This window comes from Onychomys torridus, chromosome 14, assembly GCF_903995425.1.
Source record: "Onychomys torridus chromosome 14, mOncTor1.1, whole genome shotgun sequence".
Classification (NCBI taxonomy): domain Eukaryota; kingdom Metazoa; phylum Chordata; class Mammalia; order Rodentia; family Cricetidae; genus Onychomys; species Onychomys torridus.
Genome location: NC_050456.1, coordinates 66918474 through 66939579, shown reverse-complemented (window position 1 = coordinate 66939579; position 21106 = coordinate 66918474).

Here is a 21106-nt window from a genome sequence, read left to right as displayed (position 1 = left end):
GGCCCTTACACAAAGAACTGCAAGCCACTAAGGGATGAGTAGGAACACAGTCTTCCCCAGGGAAGAGCACACCAATTGGTTATTCAATGTCACATGGTCAGCCCTAAAAACAGATACATACAAGTAACATTATACAGACTAAGCAGGTGGCATTTAGGTTGTTACATGTGTGTGTGTGTGTGTGTGTGTGTGTGTGTGTGTGTGTGTGTGTGTATGTGTGTGTATGTATGTATGTGTGTATGTGTGTGTATGTGTGTGTATGTATGTATGTGTGTGTATGTATGTATGTGTGTGTATGTATGTGTGTGTATGTGTGTGTATGTATGTGTGTATGTATGTGTATGTATGTGTGTGTATGTGTGTGTATGTATGTTTGTGTGTGTATGTGTGTGTATGTGTGTGTGTGTGTGTGTGTGTGTAGCAACAATGAATGAAAAAAGAGGGCATGAATTTGAAAGAGATCAAAGAGGAGGATGCAGGAGGGTTTAGGAGGAGGAAAGGGAAGGGAGAAATGACATAATTCCATTATAATCTCAATAAATCAAAATAATAATTTTCTTAAAGTGATAGTACCCAAGGAATAACATCCCTGCCCTAAGCGCGTGTGCGCACGCACATACACACACACACACACACACAGCCTGCAGGTAAAATAAGAAATAGACATCTCAGACATAAGTCTGGAGTTCTGAGGGTGGACTCTTGAGTTCCTGCTGAGTTGTAGGCCAGCACAATTTACCCAGGCCACCCTGTGTAGTGGCGGCAGAGAACCTGAGCTCAGTAACGCTTTTACACCTTGCCTGGGGCCGCCCAGCTCCAGGAGGACAGCCTCTGGGTGGTGCTAGGTACTTGCTGAGTGCTCTGAGGAAAGTGGATGGGACACTGCTTTACCCCAAAGCCTCCAGAGAGCCTCTTCACCCCACCTCTGTCTGCACCCCTTTCCTGTTTAACTGATAAATCACCCAGAGGGTTTTAATTCGGACTTGAGGAGCCCTGGAAAGTTCCAGAAGGAGATGAAACTTTATTTTGACTGTGAACACCAGCAGAATTCAGACAGGTGGAAGAGGGAAGGAAGTCGGGGAGGGGTGGGGGGAGGGCTGGGGCAGATGAGAACAAAGGTCTTTTAATGGCACAGAGGTTAAAAAAAAAAAATGACGGCTACTTTCATGACCCAGTAGAAGCCTGGCTTAGGGGAAGTGAAGAATCACTTCCCAAACAGCTAGCTGGCTGTCACCCTGGGTCTCAAAAGTGGGTCATGGTCTTCAGCAGCATGCTGCTCCCATGGGCGCTTTCTGAGTCTTTGCCCTGTTCCTCACTCAGACTTGCTCTCCATCCCACTGTGTCATGCTCCAGACCATCCTCCTAATGAATATGTGCCAGGTCCTGGGAGCTGACAAGCTTTCAATAAAAATAAAAAAAAAAAAATACAAGCAGGGTGATGAGCAGAACAAAATAAAGATAGTAGTAGGGGGTGTTTTGAGTGAACGGCATCATAGAACAGGCACATTTCAGAGACATTTTTGGAAAGGGGAACCTGATGTGTTAATTAGGAGTCTATTTCCATAATAAGACTGCGCAGGGGAAGGTAATAGAAGAAACAAAGGGCCAATGGAGGGGTCTGTGCGTGCAGAGTATTCTGTGCGGAGAGGAGGGGTTGATTATTCTCTGTTGTTTTATGTGTGGCTGTGGTCTGTTGGCTCCCTAAGACAGGGGACTGCCCCTTTTGTGTTTTGTAAAGCGCCATGAATAAAGAGCTTCGGGTATAAATAACACTGTGGTTTCTGCCCCCAACAGGAAGTACAGCAGCCCTACCGCTCCAGCTGCTGGTGGGGGTTGCCTTTTCAGGGTAACTTCTATTCAAAGGGACTGTCTGCTGTTGAGAAGACCCGGCACAGAGGGTTAAAAACAGGAGGAAGTGCCCAGAGATGTAAGGTGCAGAGCACCCACAATGAAGAAAGGGGTGGGAGGAGAGGGTAAAGGACTTTCCTCAGCTTCAGGAGGTCAGGCTTAGGGGACTCGGGCCCCAGACACAGCAGACAGAGAGCCTAACCCCGTTCTGCCACTTGCTGAAGCCGTGGCCAGGCCTCACAACGGGTACCGGTGGGCTGAGAAAAGACAGTCTATCTTCCAGACTGCAGCCAGATTAATTTTCCAAAAGCGCAGCTTTGAACATGCCTTTCTGCTGTTTCGAACTGGCAATGGCCCCCAACTGCCTGGCAAAGCGGTTGCTGTGGGGTTGATGGAGGCCAGGGCTGTGCGGAGCTTCAAGTGAGTCTCTTACGAACCTTCTTGAACCACACCTCCATCTTCGTGGAGGAAGGGTGCTAAGGATTGCAGTGTTGATGAGCTTCTCAGATTGTCCACAGAAGTCACTCGGGATGCAGCTCTCTGTGGATACCGATTTTCCAGACTGTGAAAAAGCTGGTTGAGTGGAAAACTCTCCACTTTCTGGCTGTACTATGCTGCACACATTTCTTCAATTTTGTAGGATGCAGATGCCTACCTGTAACACAGAGCATTGCTGTATCTGCTGTATCTCGACCAATATTTGGTGCCTGCTAATTTTTAACTTTATGTTATGATATCGCTATCACCGTCACTTTAATCTAGGAGAGAAAAGAAATTACCGGGAGAATATGCTTGCTGAGCGCCAGAAATCGAACTGGAGTCTGGTGTGGAGGAACACTCACACACTACACACACACACACACACACACACACACACACACACACACACACACACACACACACACACACACACACACACACACACACACCACAACCTCTCTACAGAGGCTTCTGTCCTGAACAAATGGGCCATTTATAGGGAGTAAGGGCCTCTAGGCCCTGGAAGTACTTGTGATATCTAAATAAGTGTCTTCAAGACTCTCTGGACCCAACATTGGGCACCTATCCAGCTCAGCCAACTGAAGGTCAGGTGGATAAATCTTCCCAATTCAGCTGATGGTCAGTGTGGGGGTACTGTGGAGAATTTGTGCTCTCATGAGGTCAGTGGCAGGAGGGTAGGAGCAGGAGGCATACCTCCACACTGCCATCCATAGCAATCCAAATTCTTTTCAGAGACCTTTCTCTGGGTGAAGCTGGAATTTAAAAAAAAAAAAAAAAAAAAGATTATTTTTAGTTTACATATGCCTTTAATCCTAGTAAACCAAAGGCAGAGGCAGGAGAATCTCTGTGAGTTTGAGGTCAACCTGGTCTATGTAGGGGATTTCAGATTAGGGCTACATGGTGAGATCCTCTCTCAAAAAAACCCAAAAAAACAAAAAAACAAAACCACAATAGGACAGAGTCAACAATGTAGCTCAGTGGATAAAACACTTGATATGCAAACCTGACAACCTGAGTTCAATCCCTAGGACCCAAGGAAGGAGAGAACTTGTAGATGTAACCGTCTGGTTAAATAAGAAACACAGAGCCAAATACAGAGTTAATAGCCAAGAGGTCAGAGCAATAGCTGAGAGCTGAAAACCTTACCCTTCACTGTTTCTGCTGTCTTTCCTCTCCGCAAGAGCCTACTTCCTGTGTCCTGTCTTTAATGTAGACTTTCTGTTCTGCCTTCTCATTGATTGTAAACCCAGCCACAAGACCTCCTCGACACTGCCTGTCTGTACAGACCTCCAGGTCTTCTATGGTTGGTATTGAGATTAAAGGTGTGTGTCTGCCATGCTGCCTGTGTCCTTGAACACACAGAGATCCTGCCTAGCTCTGACTCCCAAGTGCTGGGATTAAAGGCGTGCACCACCACCGCCCAGCTTCTGCTATGGCTTGCTCTGACCCCAAGGCAACTTTATTAATATACAAATAAAATCACATTTCAGTACAAATATCACTATAAGAACTGAGTCCACAACCTTGTCCCTTGACCTCTGCAAATCATACACCACATGTGTGCAGTGGCACACTCATGCCCACACATGTACATATCCCACACATAGTTAAAATTATAGGGTAACAGCTTACCATAAACACCATGAACAAGTCAAATCAGTATCCTGACTCTAGTCCCTAAAATATGAATGGAAGGAGGAGAGAAGCTTCATCCCTTACTCTGAACAGAACTGTAATGTAGCTGAAGGTACTTGGCACTCTGGGCTGGAAGAAGCCATCCTTTTTTCCATGTCCTTGTAACAGGCGAGCCTAGCGTTTGAAACCAAATTCCCTCAATGTATGGTGTTAAGCAACTTGTTATTTTAAGTGGTTTAGACAGGTATTTGCATACACACGCGAGCACATTCTTTGAACCGAAGCCCATTATATAACCCCATTTATCCCTGTAGGTGATAGACAGTGACAAAGGCAGAATCAGATATGTCGAGGGTTCTCAGTGTGTGCACCTGTCTACAGACCAATCAGAAAAGACGCACTTGTTAGGGATAACAGCTGCCTTCCACTCCACTTACCTCCTATGAGTTATTTCAGCTCTCAACTCTAAGTCAAGACAAGCATATCCTATTTCCTAACTCGGGCTACCAGGTAAGTACCAGGAAAGGTGATAGTCATGGCGACCATGCCTATGTGGCAGAGCAGAGGTATGTGCTCTGCTGCAGTAACAGAAGTAGATTCTGTTTGCTCTTTCTGTCTTACACCCCATTAAAGACACTTCATTCATTCAGTCATTCATTTATTCAAGATTTTTTTTTTCTTTTTTGGAGAGGGGGGATGTGAACGCCTCTGTGGTATACACATCTGTGTGTATCCGACTGTGTTCACCCATGTGCTTATGGGGGTCAGAGGAAGACCATCAGGTATCTTACTCTAAAATTCTCCATCTCATCCCCTCGAGGCAGGGCTTCTCACTGAACCTGGAGCTAGGCCGGCAGCGAGCAAACCCCAGCCACCCTCCTGATTCTGTCTGCCACAGCACTAGGGTGACAGGCATATGCCATACCTGACTTTTTACATGAGCCCTTGAAATTTGAACTTGGCTATTCCTTGTCCAGCAAGGGCTCTTACCCACTGAGCCATCTCTCCAGCCCTCAGCTAACATTTTTTTTTCTTTTTTGTTCCTCTTTTCATTTTTCTTTATTAAGAAATTGTCTACTTACTCCACATGCTATCCATAGACCCCCCTCCTCCTTCCTCCCACCCCCAGCCCTCTTTCCCAAGCCACCCTGCATTCCACATCCCCCAAATCGAGGTCTCCCATGGGAAGTCAGCAGAGCCCAGCACACTGAGCCTAGGCAGGTCCAAGCCCCTTCCCACTGCACCAAGCTCAGCTAACATTTTTAAGGCTCCATCCATGCCTACATTTTGAATATCAACAGTGGGATTTAGTATCAAGTAAATATAATATCATCATCCAGTCATTCACAAGTAGTGGAAAAGCTGAACTTTTTTTTTTCTCAAGGTAGAGTTTATCTGTGTAGCCCTGGCTGTCCTGGAACTCACTTTGCAGACCAGGCTGGCCTTGAACTCATGTAGATCCACCTGCCCCTGCCTCCTGAGTGCTGGGACTAAGGGTGTGTGCCATCACTGCCCACTGAAAACCTTGGACTTTTTTTTTTTTTAAGCTGAGGATTGAACTTAGGGCCTTGCGCTTGCTAGGCAAGCGCTCTACCACTGAGCTAAATCCCCAGCCCAAACCTTGGACTTTTAATGATGCTTCAATAAAGGCATCATTTGCATCACATTCCTCTCCATCTGTCCTTAGTCCTAAGGGACAGCACAAGCTCTGGAGCCAAAATGTGCAGGCCTTGAATACCAGTCAGGCCATGACAAGTGTCAACCCTTGGCAAGCTACCTTTGACTACAAGAAGCCCCAGATTTCTTGTTGAAATTAAAATCCCCAAAGATCCCCCACCTCATGTTACCATCATACACAGGAAATAAAGTTTGTGAAGGGCCTGGATTAAACCCTGCAGATGGGAAGGGCTCCATCGATTGTTATTGCTGTTCTTGTCACGAATGCCTAGATGTTAAGCTTAGGGATGGTGTTTCTCTATGCTGACACAGGCATAGCTGTAGCTGGAGTTTTCTCCAGTCCTGCCTGGCCCACGGTCAGGACAAATCTCTCTCACCCACCAGTCCCACAGCAGCTCAGACCCAACTGAGTAAACACACAGAGACTTACATTGCTTACAAACTGTATGGCCTTGGCAGGCTTCTTGCTCTCTGTTCTTATATTTTAAATTAACCCATTTCTATAAATCTGCACCTTGTCACATGGCTCGTAGCTTACCAGTATCTTACATGGTGGTACTCATGGTGGCAGCTGGCAGCGTCTCCTGACTCAGCCTTCCTGTTCCCAGAATTCTCTTCTCTGCTTGTCCCGCCTATACTTCCTGTCTGGCTGCTGGCCAATCAGCACTTTATTTATACAGAGTGATATCCACAGTACATGGCAACACTCTCAGTGATACAAGATTCAAAGATGGGTATTATAGTCTCTCAGGTTTGTAGAAGCCGGACATAGATAAACTGTGAGCCAGGAGATGCTCTCAAGTCTGCAGTCCAGCCCTAGAAAGTCTACCAGCTACCCAAGGCCACCTAACCCAGTTCTGCTCATAGGTTGGAACAATACGCACCCATTACTTACAGTTCATGTGGATTAGGGATCTGAGTGTGGCTTAGCTACAGCCTGTGCCTCAGGTTGCTCACAGACTACCACTGCAGTATTTTTGATGTTAGCCAAATAGACGACACCGCCCACTTTTGTTTCCTAGTCTGCTTTTCCTTTCCCCTCAGCCACTTTCTCCTAGCTTGCTTGATAAATTACAGGAACACAAAATCCCTTCTTACAGTCTGTCTCAGGGGCCCTGCCTGCAAGAGACAGTGCCACATGTCACTAGGAATCTGACTTTAAAGAAGGGATCCAGGATTTTGCTTATTTGCTAACCAAGTGATAATAGGGTCCATCCTGGTGGTTGGTGGCATTTCATAGCTTTTTAAGAAATTTGTTAGAAGTATGTCTTCACACTCGGAAAGTTGTATTAGCACGACTAGAGAGATGGCTCAGCAGTTCAGAGCACTCACTGCTCTTGAAGAGAACAGGAGTTCAGGCCCCAGCACCCACATCAGGGCACCCACAACTGCCTGTTAACTCCAGTTCCAGGGAGTTAACATATATGCATAAATAAAAAGAATAAATACATTTTAAGAATGTATTAGGGTACAAATGGAAAGGGACACTGGCTTTCGAGAACACAGAGGAAACAGCACATATAAAGGCTGTCATTGAGCAGAAGCACAGGTCCAGAGCATCCACAGATGCTGCACGGAGGTCTGGCATCTATCAACTATAAATCCTCACCTGATCACTGCTATGGCCTCACCGGGAGTTCCAGGACCAGCTGATGAGAGTGTATCTCAGGCTAGGTTCAGAAACCAGTTAGCTCACTGCATTGGTGCAAACTAAAGGTGAGTTACTTTCAGATCTTGACCCCCCTGGGAGGCATCACCGAGACCAGTGAAGATACGTCATTTTGACAGAGCTTCAGGCTTGACCCAACTATCCGCTTTGTATGGGGAAGGAAGTGGCCTGGGTGAGGATGTGTAGAGACTGAGGGGTAGTGGTAGATGACTGCACTGACTGGTCCTGGGACCAGAGGAACACACTGGAAGATGGAGAAAGCAGGTTTATAGGGGAAATACCTGTAGGAGTGATCACAATAGGGAGTGCCTGACATTGCACATTAATCCCTGCCGGAGTGTCCACCGCACAAGAGGTGCTCAGTAATCGGTAGGAGGACTCCTCTAGGACTCCTGATGAAACCCAGGAAAGGTTGGAGCTACAGTGACAGAATGGAGGCAGTGCCTACATACACAACACGGGCCACTTCTCACCAGTTTAGATGCTGTCCAGCTGAATGCCAATGCCCCAACTATGAACAGCAGAAACTGACTCTGAATCTGTAGTATAGTGCCATTCATCAAGAAAACAACAAAACAAAACAGAAACTCGGTGGCAAGTTGATCATATTGGACCCCCTTCCCTCTGGAAAGGGCTGCATTTTTCTCTGACTGGACGGAACCAACTCTACATTTAGATAGGTCATTTCTGCCTACAGCATCTTGATAAGGTCCCGGCTAACAGGACTCAGCATGTCTAACAGATAGATATAGGATCCTGTCAGTTTTAGCCCATGTTTCTTGAGACAGGAGTTATGAGTGGCATGAGACTCTGAGATCCCCTGTTCACATAAGACACGATACTGTTCAGCAGCTTCTCAACCACAATCTATTACCATCTTTCGAGGTACAGATGCTAAGTTAGAAATGATACCCAATGATAGTGGGGCATCTAGAAAAGTTAGGAGTTGTAGCTAGAGGAATCCTATAATCCTGTAAGAAGAACTTAGTGGGGCGTTTGAGCAGGAGTTTGGAAGACCGAAATACTGAGATAAACTCAGATAGTGTAAGCCTGGCTCATGAGGTTTCAGACAGAAACAAGGACCCTATTGGGAGCTGAGCTAGAGGTGAATCATGTCACATTCTGTCAAAGAACCTGGGTGCACCCTGCCTGTGACCTAAGAACTTGAGTGAAACTGAATCCAAAAGCAGTGGAAAGAAAAATTTAGACAGCATAGCATCAGACTATGGCATGACTACCGGTCACAGCATTTGTCCATATTTTCAGGGACAGTGAGCAGCCAAATAGAACAGACAGATAAAAAATGTGCCATTTGGTGAGGAAAGGAGTATGAACAGATTTAAAGGTTCAGTCAAGGAGATCTCAGAGAGCGCAGACATAATTGTTTAAGAGAAACCCTCAGGCTACAGGGCAATAGGGAAGAGGACCCTTAGGGACCAGACCCCATAGAAAGTGCCCACCTTTGAAAATGCAGATTTATTTGAAAAGAAAAAGTGTGAAATGAGAGTGTTCTGAAGTGACTTCTCATTTAAAACAATTGCCTAAGGAGACATTTTCCAAGATCAGTTCCAAGGTGCTGTAGGCAACTTTAACTGTGGTAGAAGGGGGTTAGACTATAGTTCCTGGGGCCTACAGGCTTGTACCAAGGTTCCAGACAGCTGCTAAGGCCAGGTGATATGTGTCCAGGTTGGATTTTCTACAAAGAAACCCTGAGAGACCATTACATGAAGCTGTGAGAGAGTGGAGACCCCAGCATGCTAGAGATGTCAGGACTGTAGGATGTCTGCCCAGGAAGGTTGCAGGCATGGGGTGTAACTGGCCTGAGAGAGGCTATGTGTGATGCAGATTATTACAGCTGGAGGGATGGGCTGCTCAAACTCATTAAAACCCAGATGCTGCTGCCAAGAGTCCCAGATGCTGGACATGGAGCTGCAGGATTTGATGTTTTCTTTGCTGGTTTTCAGTCTTGTTTTAGGCTGATCCTTGCTTACTATGCCCCAATTCCTTCCTTTTGGATGTGAATATTTATTCTCTGCCATTGTATAGCAAAAGAATGGAATGTTTTTAAAAGTTGTTTTTTTTTTTTTATTTTTATTTTACAGAATTTCATAGCTAAGATTGTTTTGTGTCTAAGAAGAGATTCAGGCTATTACTACTACTACTACTACTACTATTATTATTATTATTATTATTATTATTATTATTATTATTAAGAAAGGGTCTCACTATGTAACCCTGGCTGGCCTGAAACTTACTATATAGATCAGGCTGGCCTGGAACTCACACAGATCCACCTGCCTCTGCCTCCGAAGTACAGGGATTAAAGATGGACCACCACTCTAGGTCAACAGTATTGAAACTGTTAAGAATATAGGGACTGGGGTTGGGGATTTAGCTCAGTGGTAGAGCGTTTGCCTTGCAAGCGCAAGGCCCTGGGTTCGATCCTCAGCTCAAAAAAAAAAAAAAAAGAATATAGGGACTTTGAAGTTGGAATTACTGCATTTTGCATTTTGAGATGGTCATGAGCCTGCAGGAGGTAGAGGTGGGATATTATTGGCTATATTATCAATGTGTTTGTGTGTTGATAGGGTTGGAATTGTGGTATTTAATCTTCCTTGTCAGTCTGACTGTATTTAGACTCACCTAGTAGACACATCTCTGGGCCTGTGTGCTTCCAGAGAGAGTTAACTGAGGAAGACCCAGCCTGAATGTGCATGGTGCCATCACATGGACTAGGATCTCAGACTGGATAAAAAAGAGGAAAGGTGAGCATCTCTCTCTGCTCCCTGACTACAAAGGCAATGTGGCTGCCACTCCATGCTCCCACTGCTACGCCTCCCCCACCATGACCTGTCAGTTGCTTTTGTTGGGTGTTTTGTGATGGCAAGGAGAAGAATTCAGGGTGCTATCCTTCAGGATGCAGTGTATGCCTTAAACCCTTAGCTCTTATGTGGCGTCCCACTGATGGATACAAGGACTTCAGAACGGGCAGTCTGGCTCACTGTCACTCCCAGTGGGTCTCCTGGAGAGTGCATGCGTCCCATCCTTCCAGTTCCAAGGCAGTGGGCTTGAAGGTTCTAGTTCCCAGAGGGTGGATGTTTTGGACCAAGGGCCACAGGAAAACCCAATTAAGAGCTACAGCTTGGATGCCATTTCACACTCCTTGAAGGCAAAGAAAGTAGTTCCCACACTGGCAGGGATAACGGACCCTGAGGAGGGGGAGGCAGGACTGCACATACATGAAGGGGCAGGAAGGCCTATGTTTATACTCAGCTAAACCACCAGAGTGGCACTAGCTGCCTCCACACCCAGGCTGAACCAAAAGCAAGCCAGTTCTTGCAACTACTGTGTAATGGAGACATGACTGCAAGGAGCTCTGACTTCTCAAGGAATGCAAGGAGTTGGCTCACTTAGTCACCCGAGCTACCTAGTCTAGTGAAAGGGCTCCTAAATGGTGATAGTAATAGGATAGATGGTAGACGAGAGAGATGGTAGATATTAGTTACTGCTTTGGTAGTACTAACTAATGTGGTAGTAATAGACTAAATTACGGTAGACGAGAGAGATGGCAGATGTCAGTTATCACTTTGGTAGTAACAGACTAGATTACGATAGACTAGAGAGATGGTAGATATCAGTTATTGCTTTGGACTAGCTGTAACATCCATGGCTACGTTTTATCTCTCAAGATCTGTCACCAGTTAGAACCTTTGTGGCAATGTGAAGTAGACTTACCATGAGAAGCATGTGGAGCAGTGGGTAGACTGTCACGGGTGCTGTCATGGTGCAGTCTCCATACTGCCAGGTAACCCCCCACACCCATGCACACTTTACTTTTCATGGCTCAGCCTTCTAACTTCCTATAGAGAACTTCCTTTCTTTATTTTATGAGAGTTACTTCATCCTGACCAGTCAAGATCTCAAGAAATTTATGCTCACAGCCTTCTCCAGGTAGAATGCAACCAAAGAGCCGAAGGGATGGAGGTGGGGTTGGGGTGATAAAACTAACAATGCTTGCACATCAAGGGATATCCTTGCTGTGAAATTTATGCTTTGGATCAAGCTTCCGCTGGATCTTCACCTTAATAAATAGCTTGCACACACATCCATGGCAACCCAACAGTTAGTTCCCTAGCAAAAGTAAATAAATAAATGAACTTCGTGGGCAGACATGGTTTAGTAGAAAACAATTTTTACTTCCCCCACAGTGTCTACCCCAGCATGAGATAATCACAGCCAGTCTTTGATTTCATTTTTCTTTCTTTACTAGGAATTCCGAGTTTCTTGTGGTTCCAGTAGTACTTTACAGACAGGGACATCTGCAAATTATCAGTGATACTTCCCAGTGTAAACCATTTGTCCAAACCGTATTTTGGACGTCTCTGATTTCAAGTTCTCAATCCTCATGTCAGACCTTGTTCCAGACAGCATGTCCCAGTTGCTGTGGGGTATGCGTGCTTGGACAGCAGAGGGAAAGAGGTCTAGCCAAGAGGCAGCCTACAGAGGTAATTTAAGCAATATAAAAAGGCAGAAATCGGGTTGGGGATTTAGCTCAGTGGTAGAGCACTTGCCTAGCAAGTGCAAGGCCCTGGGTTTGATCCTCAGCTCAAAAAAAAAAAAGCAGGGTTTTTAAAAAATGAGATGACGTCCAGAAAGTACTTTGCACGGCTCCTGGTTGATGTCAAGACATGGATCCTTCTAGACCGGAAAGAACAGTGGGTTAGGGAGCCTTCCGGGGACTTGAAGGGACTTCTAGATTGAGAACAGGGGAGGAAAGAGGCAGAAAGAAACAATGCCCAAGTGTTTCCTCCCGGGGCACGGGCCACAACGCTCGTGCGTCAAGGGGAGATTGGACCTCACGGAGGCCGAGAGGGGGTTACCCTCGGATGAGAGAAGGAGCCCTGAGACCCTGGTCCACCACGTGGCCGCCCCACCCTCCCCCATCTCAGTCTCTGCCAGGCTGAAGTAGGTGAAGGGTGGAAGCCGCGAGACCGCGCCGCGGAGGCGGACGCCCGCTGCCGGTCTCCTAGCAACTCCAGCCCCGCCCCGCCCGGCCTGGAGCGCCGGCGCCTGGAAGCGGGGACCGGCAGGCCGCGGTTGCCATGGCAGCGCAGCCGCCGCGCCTGATGCTGGCGGCGTCTGCGGGAAGCGCGGGCCCTGAGCCCCGCGTGGGCGGCCCGGCGGCGTCCCCAGCTCGCCCCGACCCGTGCAGCCACCGAGGAGTCCTCGGGCGTAGCCGGATCTTGCTAGTCGTGGCCCCTATTTGCGTCCGCGCCGACGGGGGCGCGTCACAGCTTGGAGACTTTCCAGTTCGTGGGGACCGAGTCGGTCGTCCCGGCAAGGTCTAAACTAGGCAGCAATGTGCACGCGCGCTCCCTCACATACAAACACCAGCAGCCTAGGTCGTGTTTCTTTTCCGCATCAGTCTAAGAAAGAATGTGCAGAAAACGGAGAGGCTTCCAAATACTGTCTTCGAAAACAACGTTGAAATAAATGCTGCTTTTCTTAAGGGCCGTTTTAAATCGAAAATGCCCGTGTCTGGAAGGGTGTGCTGGATCCGAATTGGCAATCTGCAGTGGGTTTCACCTGGAGAATCCGGTTATAGGGTTTTAAATTTAATACGTTTACATCATCCCCACCCCCTGCTAGGGCAATGGTCTCACTAGGACAGAAGAAGCTACTCGCAAATACAAAGCTCATTCTCTGGTTTGAGAGTATTTTTAACTGAGGCGGAGTCTGTCACGTGTTTGTGGTTTTAATCAAATTGACAAGAGCTCTGAACAGGGAAAGCTTGCTATCTAATTCGAAGACAACATTAGGGACATAGAGAAGCAGACTCTTCGGTCTTGTTTGAATCGGAGCTTTTCACATCTAAGGTTCTGCATACATTTTCCTCGATCCACTGCAACTGGAAAATTTAAATCAGACCCTATTTCTTATATTCATTTTTATGGTAAATGTCTCTGGGCTGAGATTATGCATATTCTCGATCAACAAGAAACTGGAGCAGCAATCACCATGAATTGAGCACCTTGCTGATTGAGCAACACTTGAACCTGGAGGCATGAACAGCCGTAATCTCAGAGTGAAAAATCCTTCACCGTATCTTTCAAACACGTATTTACAGCTAACCTTTTCCTCTCCAAAGGATCATTCACTTGGCAACTTTCTTATCCTTCGCTTTGTCAGAGTACTCTCTTTTAGAACTACTCTCATATACTTTTCAGTCTGTGGTTGGAGAGATGACCGTATTAAAGTATTTATAGGGGGGCAGATGAGATGACTCAATAGGTCAAGACACTTGCCGAGCAAGTCTGACAACTTAGAAGGATCCCTGGAAGCCATGCAAAGGAGAAAGGAGAGGAGTCATCCTGGTACACCAGTAATCACACAACTGCGCAGTGATGATGGTGACTGGGTTCTTTAGGTATTATAGCTAGACACGGTGGGCTGTGCCTGTAATCACAGCACTGGGGAGGCAGAGGCAGGAAGACCACTGCAGGTTGGAGGCCAGCCTGGTCTACACAGTGAGACAATATCATAAAAATCAACAAAAAGAGCAAATGTTTTAAAGTAATAACTGCCCCTTATCCCTCTGGGTGTGTGTGTCTGTCTGTCTCTCTGTCTCTGTCTCTGTCTCTGTCTCTCTCTCTCTCTCTCTGGGGGTGGAGAGTGGAGAGTCTCATGTAGCCTAGGCTGGGCTTGAACTGCTGATTTTCCTTCCTACTCCACAGGAATGCACCAAGCCTAACTATGAATCTGTGGAAACATACATAGCTATTCTCTTAGTCATTTTCTCCTCCCAGTATCAAAAACAGAACCTTATCATTTACATGGTGGAGAGGAGAGGATCAATTCTGAACATGGAATAAAATATCTGAAAATAAGAATCCCATGTTTATCAAGTATTGGAGAGGAAAAACAAAGAACCTACAACACTACATATACTTAATACATTTTTTCATGGAAAGGGCCAATAACTGAATAAACTGATTTCAAATGTACTAGTTTAAATGTGACGATCGCAGAAACAACAGTGAATTTTATCATTAAATTAGCGCTTGTGGAATGTTTTTTATTTGGTAATCCTCGTCGTCTCTCTGATTATTCATTCATTATCCTACAGTTCTTTTTCACAAAGGTTATTCATTAGTATGAGCCCAGAACAACTCGACGGCAGGATATTGGAAATGGTCCACAAGTGTTTGGCAAATAGAATTGCCCAGATCAGCTCTTTAACAGCCGGGTTGGTCTTTTTCAGATGAAAGCTGAGTTATACACATGAGTTAGTCCAACCGTCAGTCCAGATGAGCTCACAGGATTTATGCATGTCCTACTTTATTAATAATACCAGAACTCAGAGGACCTCAATAGATTTTCCACATAATTTCCTGATGTGGAGACAATCTCCTCCCAGCTGTTGCTATTGGTTTCCAGGATTGCAAGGGTTTGCCTTATCATTTATGGTTAGTGTTTCCTCGGGAACCTAATATTTATCAAACACCAGATCCATTTTCAGGCTCGCCTTTCCTCTTTTTCAAATCACCAGTGACCTTCTGTGCTAAGTATTTTATCATTATTGCAGGCTACCTGCCTCTTATCTAATCCTGTTTTAAACTAGCTATACATGTTATCTATACTGCTTTCATCTTTTAGCAGCTTGTTCTAATATGAATTGTTTAGTCTTTCTCCATTTTCCAGATTTCTCTACTTTCATTCATTTGCCTATATGCCTTTCTCCTTTTTTCTTTATGCTTCCTATTTCATTTCCTTCTTTTTTCCCCATTTCTTCTATAGTACAATGAAATAAAGTAAAATGCTTATCTTGTCATCTCAGAAATGGTTGTATTCTCACAACATGTGCAGTATTCTTGACCAAAGTACACTGCAGATGTTTCTGTCACTAGAAGACTCTCACATCCTGGAATATTTCTTCTTATCAAATACAAGGCCACACGGAGTTCTCAACTCACCCCTTGCTCTTTGCGGAGGTGTTTAGTGTGTTAGTTAATCAATTAGACTCTGGACTCAGACATGGTTTTTACACTTACTATCTGTGTGCATTTGTATTTTCTGACCTCTTCCTTTGCTATGACAAAGATATCTGGCACAAACAACCTGAAAGAAGGAATGAGGTTCATGGTGTCAGAGGCTCCGGTCCATGGCCAGCAGCAGCTCCATTGCTTTTGGACTCACGGTGACTCGGAGCAGCATAGTGACAGGGTTGGGGTAGAACAAAGCAACAGGGAAGAGTCATTAGGAAGCACACTCTCAATGACCCGCTTCCTCTGTCCAGGTCCCACTTTCCAATGACATCATCCGATTAGCACTCCATCAGTGGATTAACTCACTGACTTAGCCTCTCTCCCCTAGCTACCATCCCGCCTTAGCCCCGCTCTGAACACTGATGCATTGGCAACCAAGCTCTCAACATTTGAGCCTTTCGGGGGTCACTTCACCTCCTAACTATAACACTTCTTTAGGCCTCAGGCTACTCATCTGCAAAATGACGTTAGGCCCCTTAGCTTTGGGCACTTGGAAGGATTAAATGAGACTGGCCCTGTGCAGTGCTTGGCATGCAGTCAGTCTGTCAGCAGTGACTGCCGTAAACTTCACCATTAAAACACCTTAAAATGTTCCCAGTAGGGGACAGTTGTTCCCAATTCCTGAAATCCTTGCACTTGGGAGGTTGATGCAGGAGGATCCCCAGGAGTTTGAGCCCCACCCCTAAGGACACATAGTGAGAATATATCTCAAACCACTGTCCTCATTATTCCCAACTGACCTCACCTGAATTAGTGCTAGCCTGTCCACAGAGAAATGGAATTTTGACATGAGACAGACACTTCAATTAAAAGGGTTGGGGCACGGGTGGGATATAAACAGAAAAAAAAAAAAAAAAAAGAAAGGAAGTCCAAATCACAGACCAGTGCTCAGGAGCTCTGTACACAGATACTTTGGAAGGTAATGAGGTGCCTAAGATAGAAAGTGGAATGCAAACCACAGCTTATTGTAGAATAACTTTCATGGAATTAGCGATAATAGGACAAGACCTGGAGAGGAGTGTTGTCTAAATACACGTGAGATTGTGAGGCCTGCCATACAGGAAAAACATGGAAATGGCGGAGAATCCTGATAACACCTGAGGACTGGATCGGGACGGGGGTCTTTCAGTGACGGCTCCTTGCCAGGATTTAGAATCCACTGGAGGGAGTTTAAGCAAAAGAAATGTGTTACAGAGTGATTAATGGTTACATGCTTGTTTGGGTTGAAGAAATGCTCTGGGCTGAGCTTTAGGAATAACTGTCCAAACTACAGTCGCCACAGGAATCCCCACCTTTTTGAGCAGCAGGAAAACTGTTATTGCAGCTGATGGCTTAGAAGCCACACCTTGACAGCCACAATCAGAAACCGCTGACATCAGAGAGCATCATGGTCAGGGAATGTCTATGCCAGGGCCAGCTTCAGCACCACAACATCCTTATGAAAGCTCACCAGCAAAACAGATGACTCGTCTCTAGTTGACACCTACAAAGCTGGTGATTACACACTGGGGCCTCTGTTAACCTGGTGGAAGAAACCTCGGTGACTCGGGGCAAGCCTGCCCACGCGACCGGCAGAAGTCAAGCGGGAAGCAAGCAAGCATGCCCGAAAAGCTGATTTATATTTAGAACTTGCTTCAAGGAACTCTGATAAACGAGTTCGTGTTGTTCCTCTCCACAGCAGAGGAACACATAGGAAGACGGGTTTGGGACGACTCATGGGCACTAGTCTGCTCTGTCCACCAGGAGACCAGGCTTTTGGCTGTTAAATGTTTGTATGCACTGTCCCCTAAATTGACACTTCTGACTAATCACACACACACACACACACACACACACACACACACACACACACAAAGACAAATCTTCACTACCTCACAAATGCAATGCCAGCTTTTTGGGGGACCAACACGTCTTGTATCCATCTCTAGGTGATGCTTTTTTCCTCCCGTTTAACCTTGTCACCTCCTGTCCTACAATCTGTAGACCAGAGGTTCTCAACTTGTGCGTTGAAACCCCTTTGGGGATCACATATCAGATATCCTGCATGTCAGATATTTACATTACGGTTCATCACAGTAGCAGAATTAGAGTTAGGAAGTAGCAACAGAACAATTTTATGGTTGGGAGTCACCGCAACATGAGGAATGGTATTAAAGAGTCACAGCATTAGGAAGGTTGAGGACCACTGCTATGGGCTAAAGGATAGTCAATCACAACCAACAGTCGCTTTAAGGGAGGACAAGGGACAAAGGAAAGACTAGAAAGGAAAGTTGCTTATATATGTTTGTATGTATAAAACACATATAGAGCAAGGCAAAACACACATTGATGCTACATTTTTTCAATTGTCTTGAGTCCCAGTTGGTATTTATGACTTCCTTCTTCTGTTGCCTGGTCCATGGATCCTGTGCTCCCAGACTGTCAGGGGGCCAGACTTCTTCTCCTAGCGGCATTGACCTAAGCTTTCACTCCAAGTTCTAGGGTTGCTGAAGCCTTCTCTAACCTTTGCCTCTGCGTTTTACAGTAGTAAGGCCGGGCAGCGGTGGCGCACACCTTTAATCCCAGCACTCAGAAGGCAGAGCCAGGCATATCTCTATGAGTTCGAGGCCAGCCTGGTTTACAGAGCGAGATCCAGGAAAGGCGCAAAGCTACACAGAGAAACCCTGTCTCAGAACAAAACAAAACAGTTCAGAGGGTGGACTGGCCCTCAGCAAACCTAGTTGTTGTCAGTTTTCAAGAGGCCCCCACATCCCAGTCTCAGTCCTAACCCAGTGGAGCCAAGTGTCCCCCTGATAAAAACATGTCTCTCTTGAGCCCAGCAACCCCAAAGTCAACCCAAACCCCAAAGTTGACAGCATTTAGATGCAAGTGTTGTGGCAGTTGGAATGAGAATGGCCCCTGGAGGCTTTTATATTTGAATACTTGGTCCCCAGTTGGCAAAACTATTGGGGAAGAGTTAGGAAGTGTGACCGTGATGGAGGAGGAGTGTGACTGGCAGGTTTGGGGTCTCAAAAGACTCAGTGTCATACCAAGTTCTCCCTCCTGCCCTCTACTTCCAGATCAAGACATGTGCTCTCACTCAGACGTGTGCTCTCAGACGTGTGCTCTCAGACGTGTGCTCTCACTCAGATGTGTGCTCTCAGACGTGTGCTCTCACTCAGACGTGTGCTCTCAAACGTGTGCTCTCACTCAGACGTGTGCTCTCACTCAGACATGTGCTCTCAGCTGTCCTTGCTGCCATGCCTCTGTTCTTCTGTCTAACAAGCTGAGACTCTAAAGCCCAACTGAACGCTTCCTTTCAGAAGTCATCTTGGCCAGGGTGTTTTATCACAGCAACAGAGAAGTAACTAATCCAAGCAGCACATCATCTAGAAGATCAGTTGTGTGACTTCCATGTTTTATGTCAAGAAGGACTCCTCGTGTTTTTAACGTTCTTTGTTTGAGAATGTAGCATTTCGCTTGAGCAGGCCATTTTTGTTGTTCTAAATAAGAATTAAAAATGATCAGGCTTATGATTTCTAAATTGAAACATTCCCACGTTTGTGCAAAGTATTGGAACACTTCAGCACGCTTAAAGCAGCATGCTTCTAAAATTATGTAGCTATAAGTCAGACACACATAAAGTTACAAGATTCAACAAGGCTTATTAGGTTTACAAGAATAATACAAATGCTTGGAAACTTTTTGGTTAAGATAGGCCTGAGTTTAATGCTAAAAAGATATCTAATGCACTAAATACATAAATCTATTTAAAAATATTAAAGGGAGTTTTAACAGAGTTTATAAAAAGCCTCCTCCCAAGTGACTATCAAAATGTACTTGCTTTACACAGAATAAGATGTGTAAATTGAATTTGAGACAGGAGTTGGCAAACCTTCCCTATGAACAGCAAGATAGTAACTATCTCAGGCTTTATGGGTTCTGTTGCAGCTACTTTACCCAGTTTTAACAGCACAAAACAACCATGGACAATACGTAAATAAGTAAATGTGGCTGTGTTCCAATAAAACTTTATTTATACAAGGAGGCAGCCAGACTCAGCCCACATGCTAGAGTTTGCCAATCTCAAGTCTAGAAGACTGAGGATTTTTAAATTTATATTTACAATTTATAGCTGTACTATGTAAAATGTTAACTATAAAAAAAGAAATGTAACCACTGAATAACCTTTTCAGTCCACACAAATCACCCTCCATGGTATCTAAAAACCCAAATTTAAGTGTGCTGTATGATTTTAGAGATAAGGACATGAATCCTAAAGAAGTGAATTTGGAGTTTGAGACCTGGTTTCTAGCCCTACCTCACCTCAAGTAGCCATACTACTGGGAGAAATCATTTAACTTTGGAGGGTTGTAAAGCAAAATCCATAACTGAAGCCGAGCTCATAGATCCTTGGAATATTCAAATGATACATCATATAAAAATGTACATTGAGCTGGGCGGTGGTGGCGCACGCCTTTAATCCCAGCACTTGGGAGGCAGAGGCAGGCAGATCTCTGTGAGTTTGAGGCCAGCCTGGGCTACAGAGCAAGATCCAGGACAGGCTCCAAAGCTACACAGAGAAACCCTGTCTCGAAAAACCAAAACCAAAACCAAAACCAAACAAACAAACAAACAAAAACAACAAAAAAACAAACAAAAAATGTACAATGAAAGTCTCAAAGTGCTGTTGCCCCAACTGAAATATAAATGCATTCGCACAAAGTCTATCCACAGAAGTGGCAGGAGTTTGGAGTAAGTTTTTACCATGCTTAGCACTCGAATATTTGATATCTTGGTGGTCACTCATCTATAATGTCCTGCCAATCAGATTTTGAACTAATGTAATACTCAGAAATCTGTGTATTTAATATACAAATTTAGCTTAGGCCTCTTATAATTCCAATAGGTTCAAGTTCTTCACCTGGAAAATCGACTTTGTAAGATTTCTTTTTGCTACAGTTTGCAGAATAGTTGTAAGATTAGGAGCAGAAGCGAAGACTCTGAGGAAGTTGATAGGCGAAGCAACGTGACCAAGAGCACACTTTGAGGAAAGTGTGCAAAGTGTGTACAACGTAATTAGATCCCAAATGAAATTTGAAAACGGTAACGATGGTTGCCCCCCACCCCACACACACTTTTAATCTGTAGACCTGCTTGGTCTGAATATTGCAAACCTCACACAATGTTCATCGAGGAGGTCCCGGGCATGATTTACAGCTCCAAATGCAGCCTCCGGTCTTCTCCAAGTCTCAGAGTGAACAGTTTGGAATCATACGTTAGAAAACGTGATCACATGCTCCTATGGGCTCTCTATTTTTCTCATTTGTACTATGATTCCTCTGCAGGCTTCCCGGGATATGTTGAGAGAGGGGGCAGAAAGCAAACCAACGTGCGCGGCCTTTTCTCAGCATTTGTCCACTGAGAGTTTGACTATTTAGTTTACTGCTTTATTTTATTTAGTCTAATCGGACCTCTGTAAGAAACACCGTGGAGGACGAGTGTCTAAGGTCCATGTTTTCAGGCTGGCATCGAAAAGCATTAATAGAAATTAAATATGGAAATCCCAACATGCTGAGGTAAATTTACAACTACAAAAATGTAATTTCCGTTCAAGTCCTTTCAAACCTGGAGGGTTGAGAAGGGCTGGCTAAACACAAATATTTATATAGCTGTGATAGTATCAGAAAAACAAACTTATTTCCATTCTTCCTGTTCCTCTTAATCTTGTTTCAGAGTTTACAACAGAAAC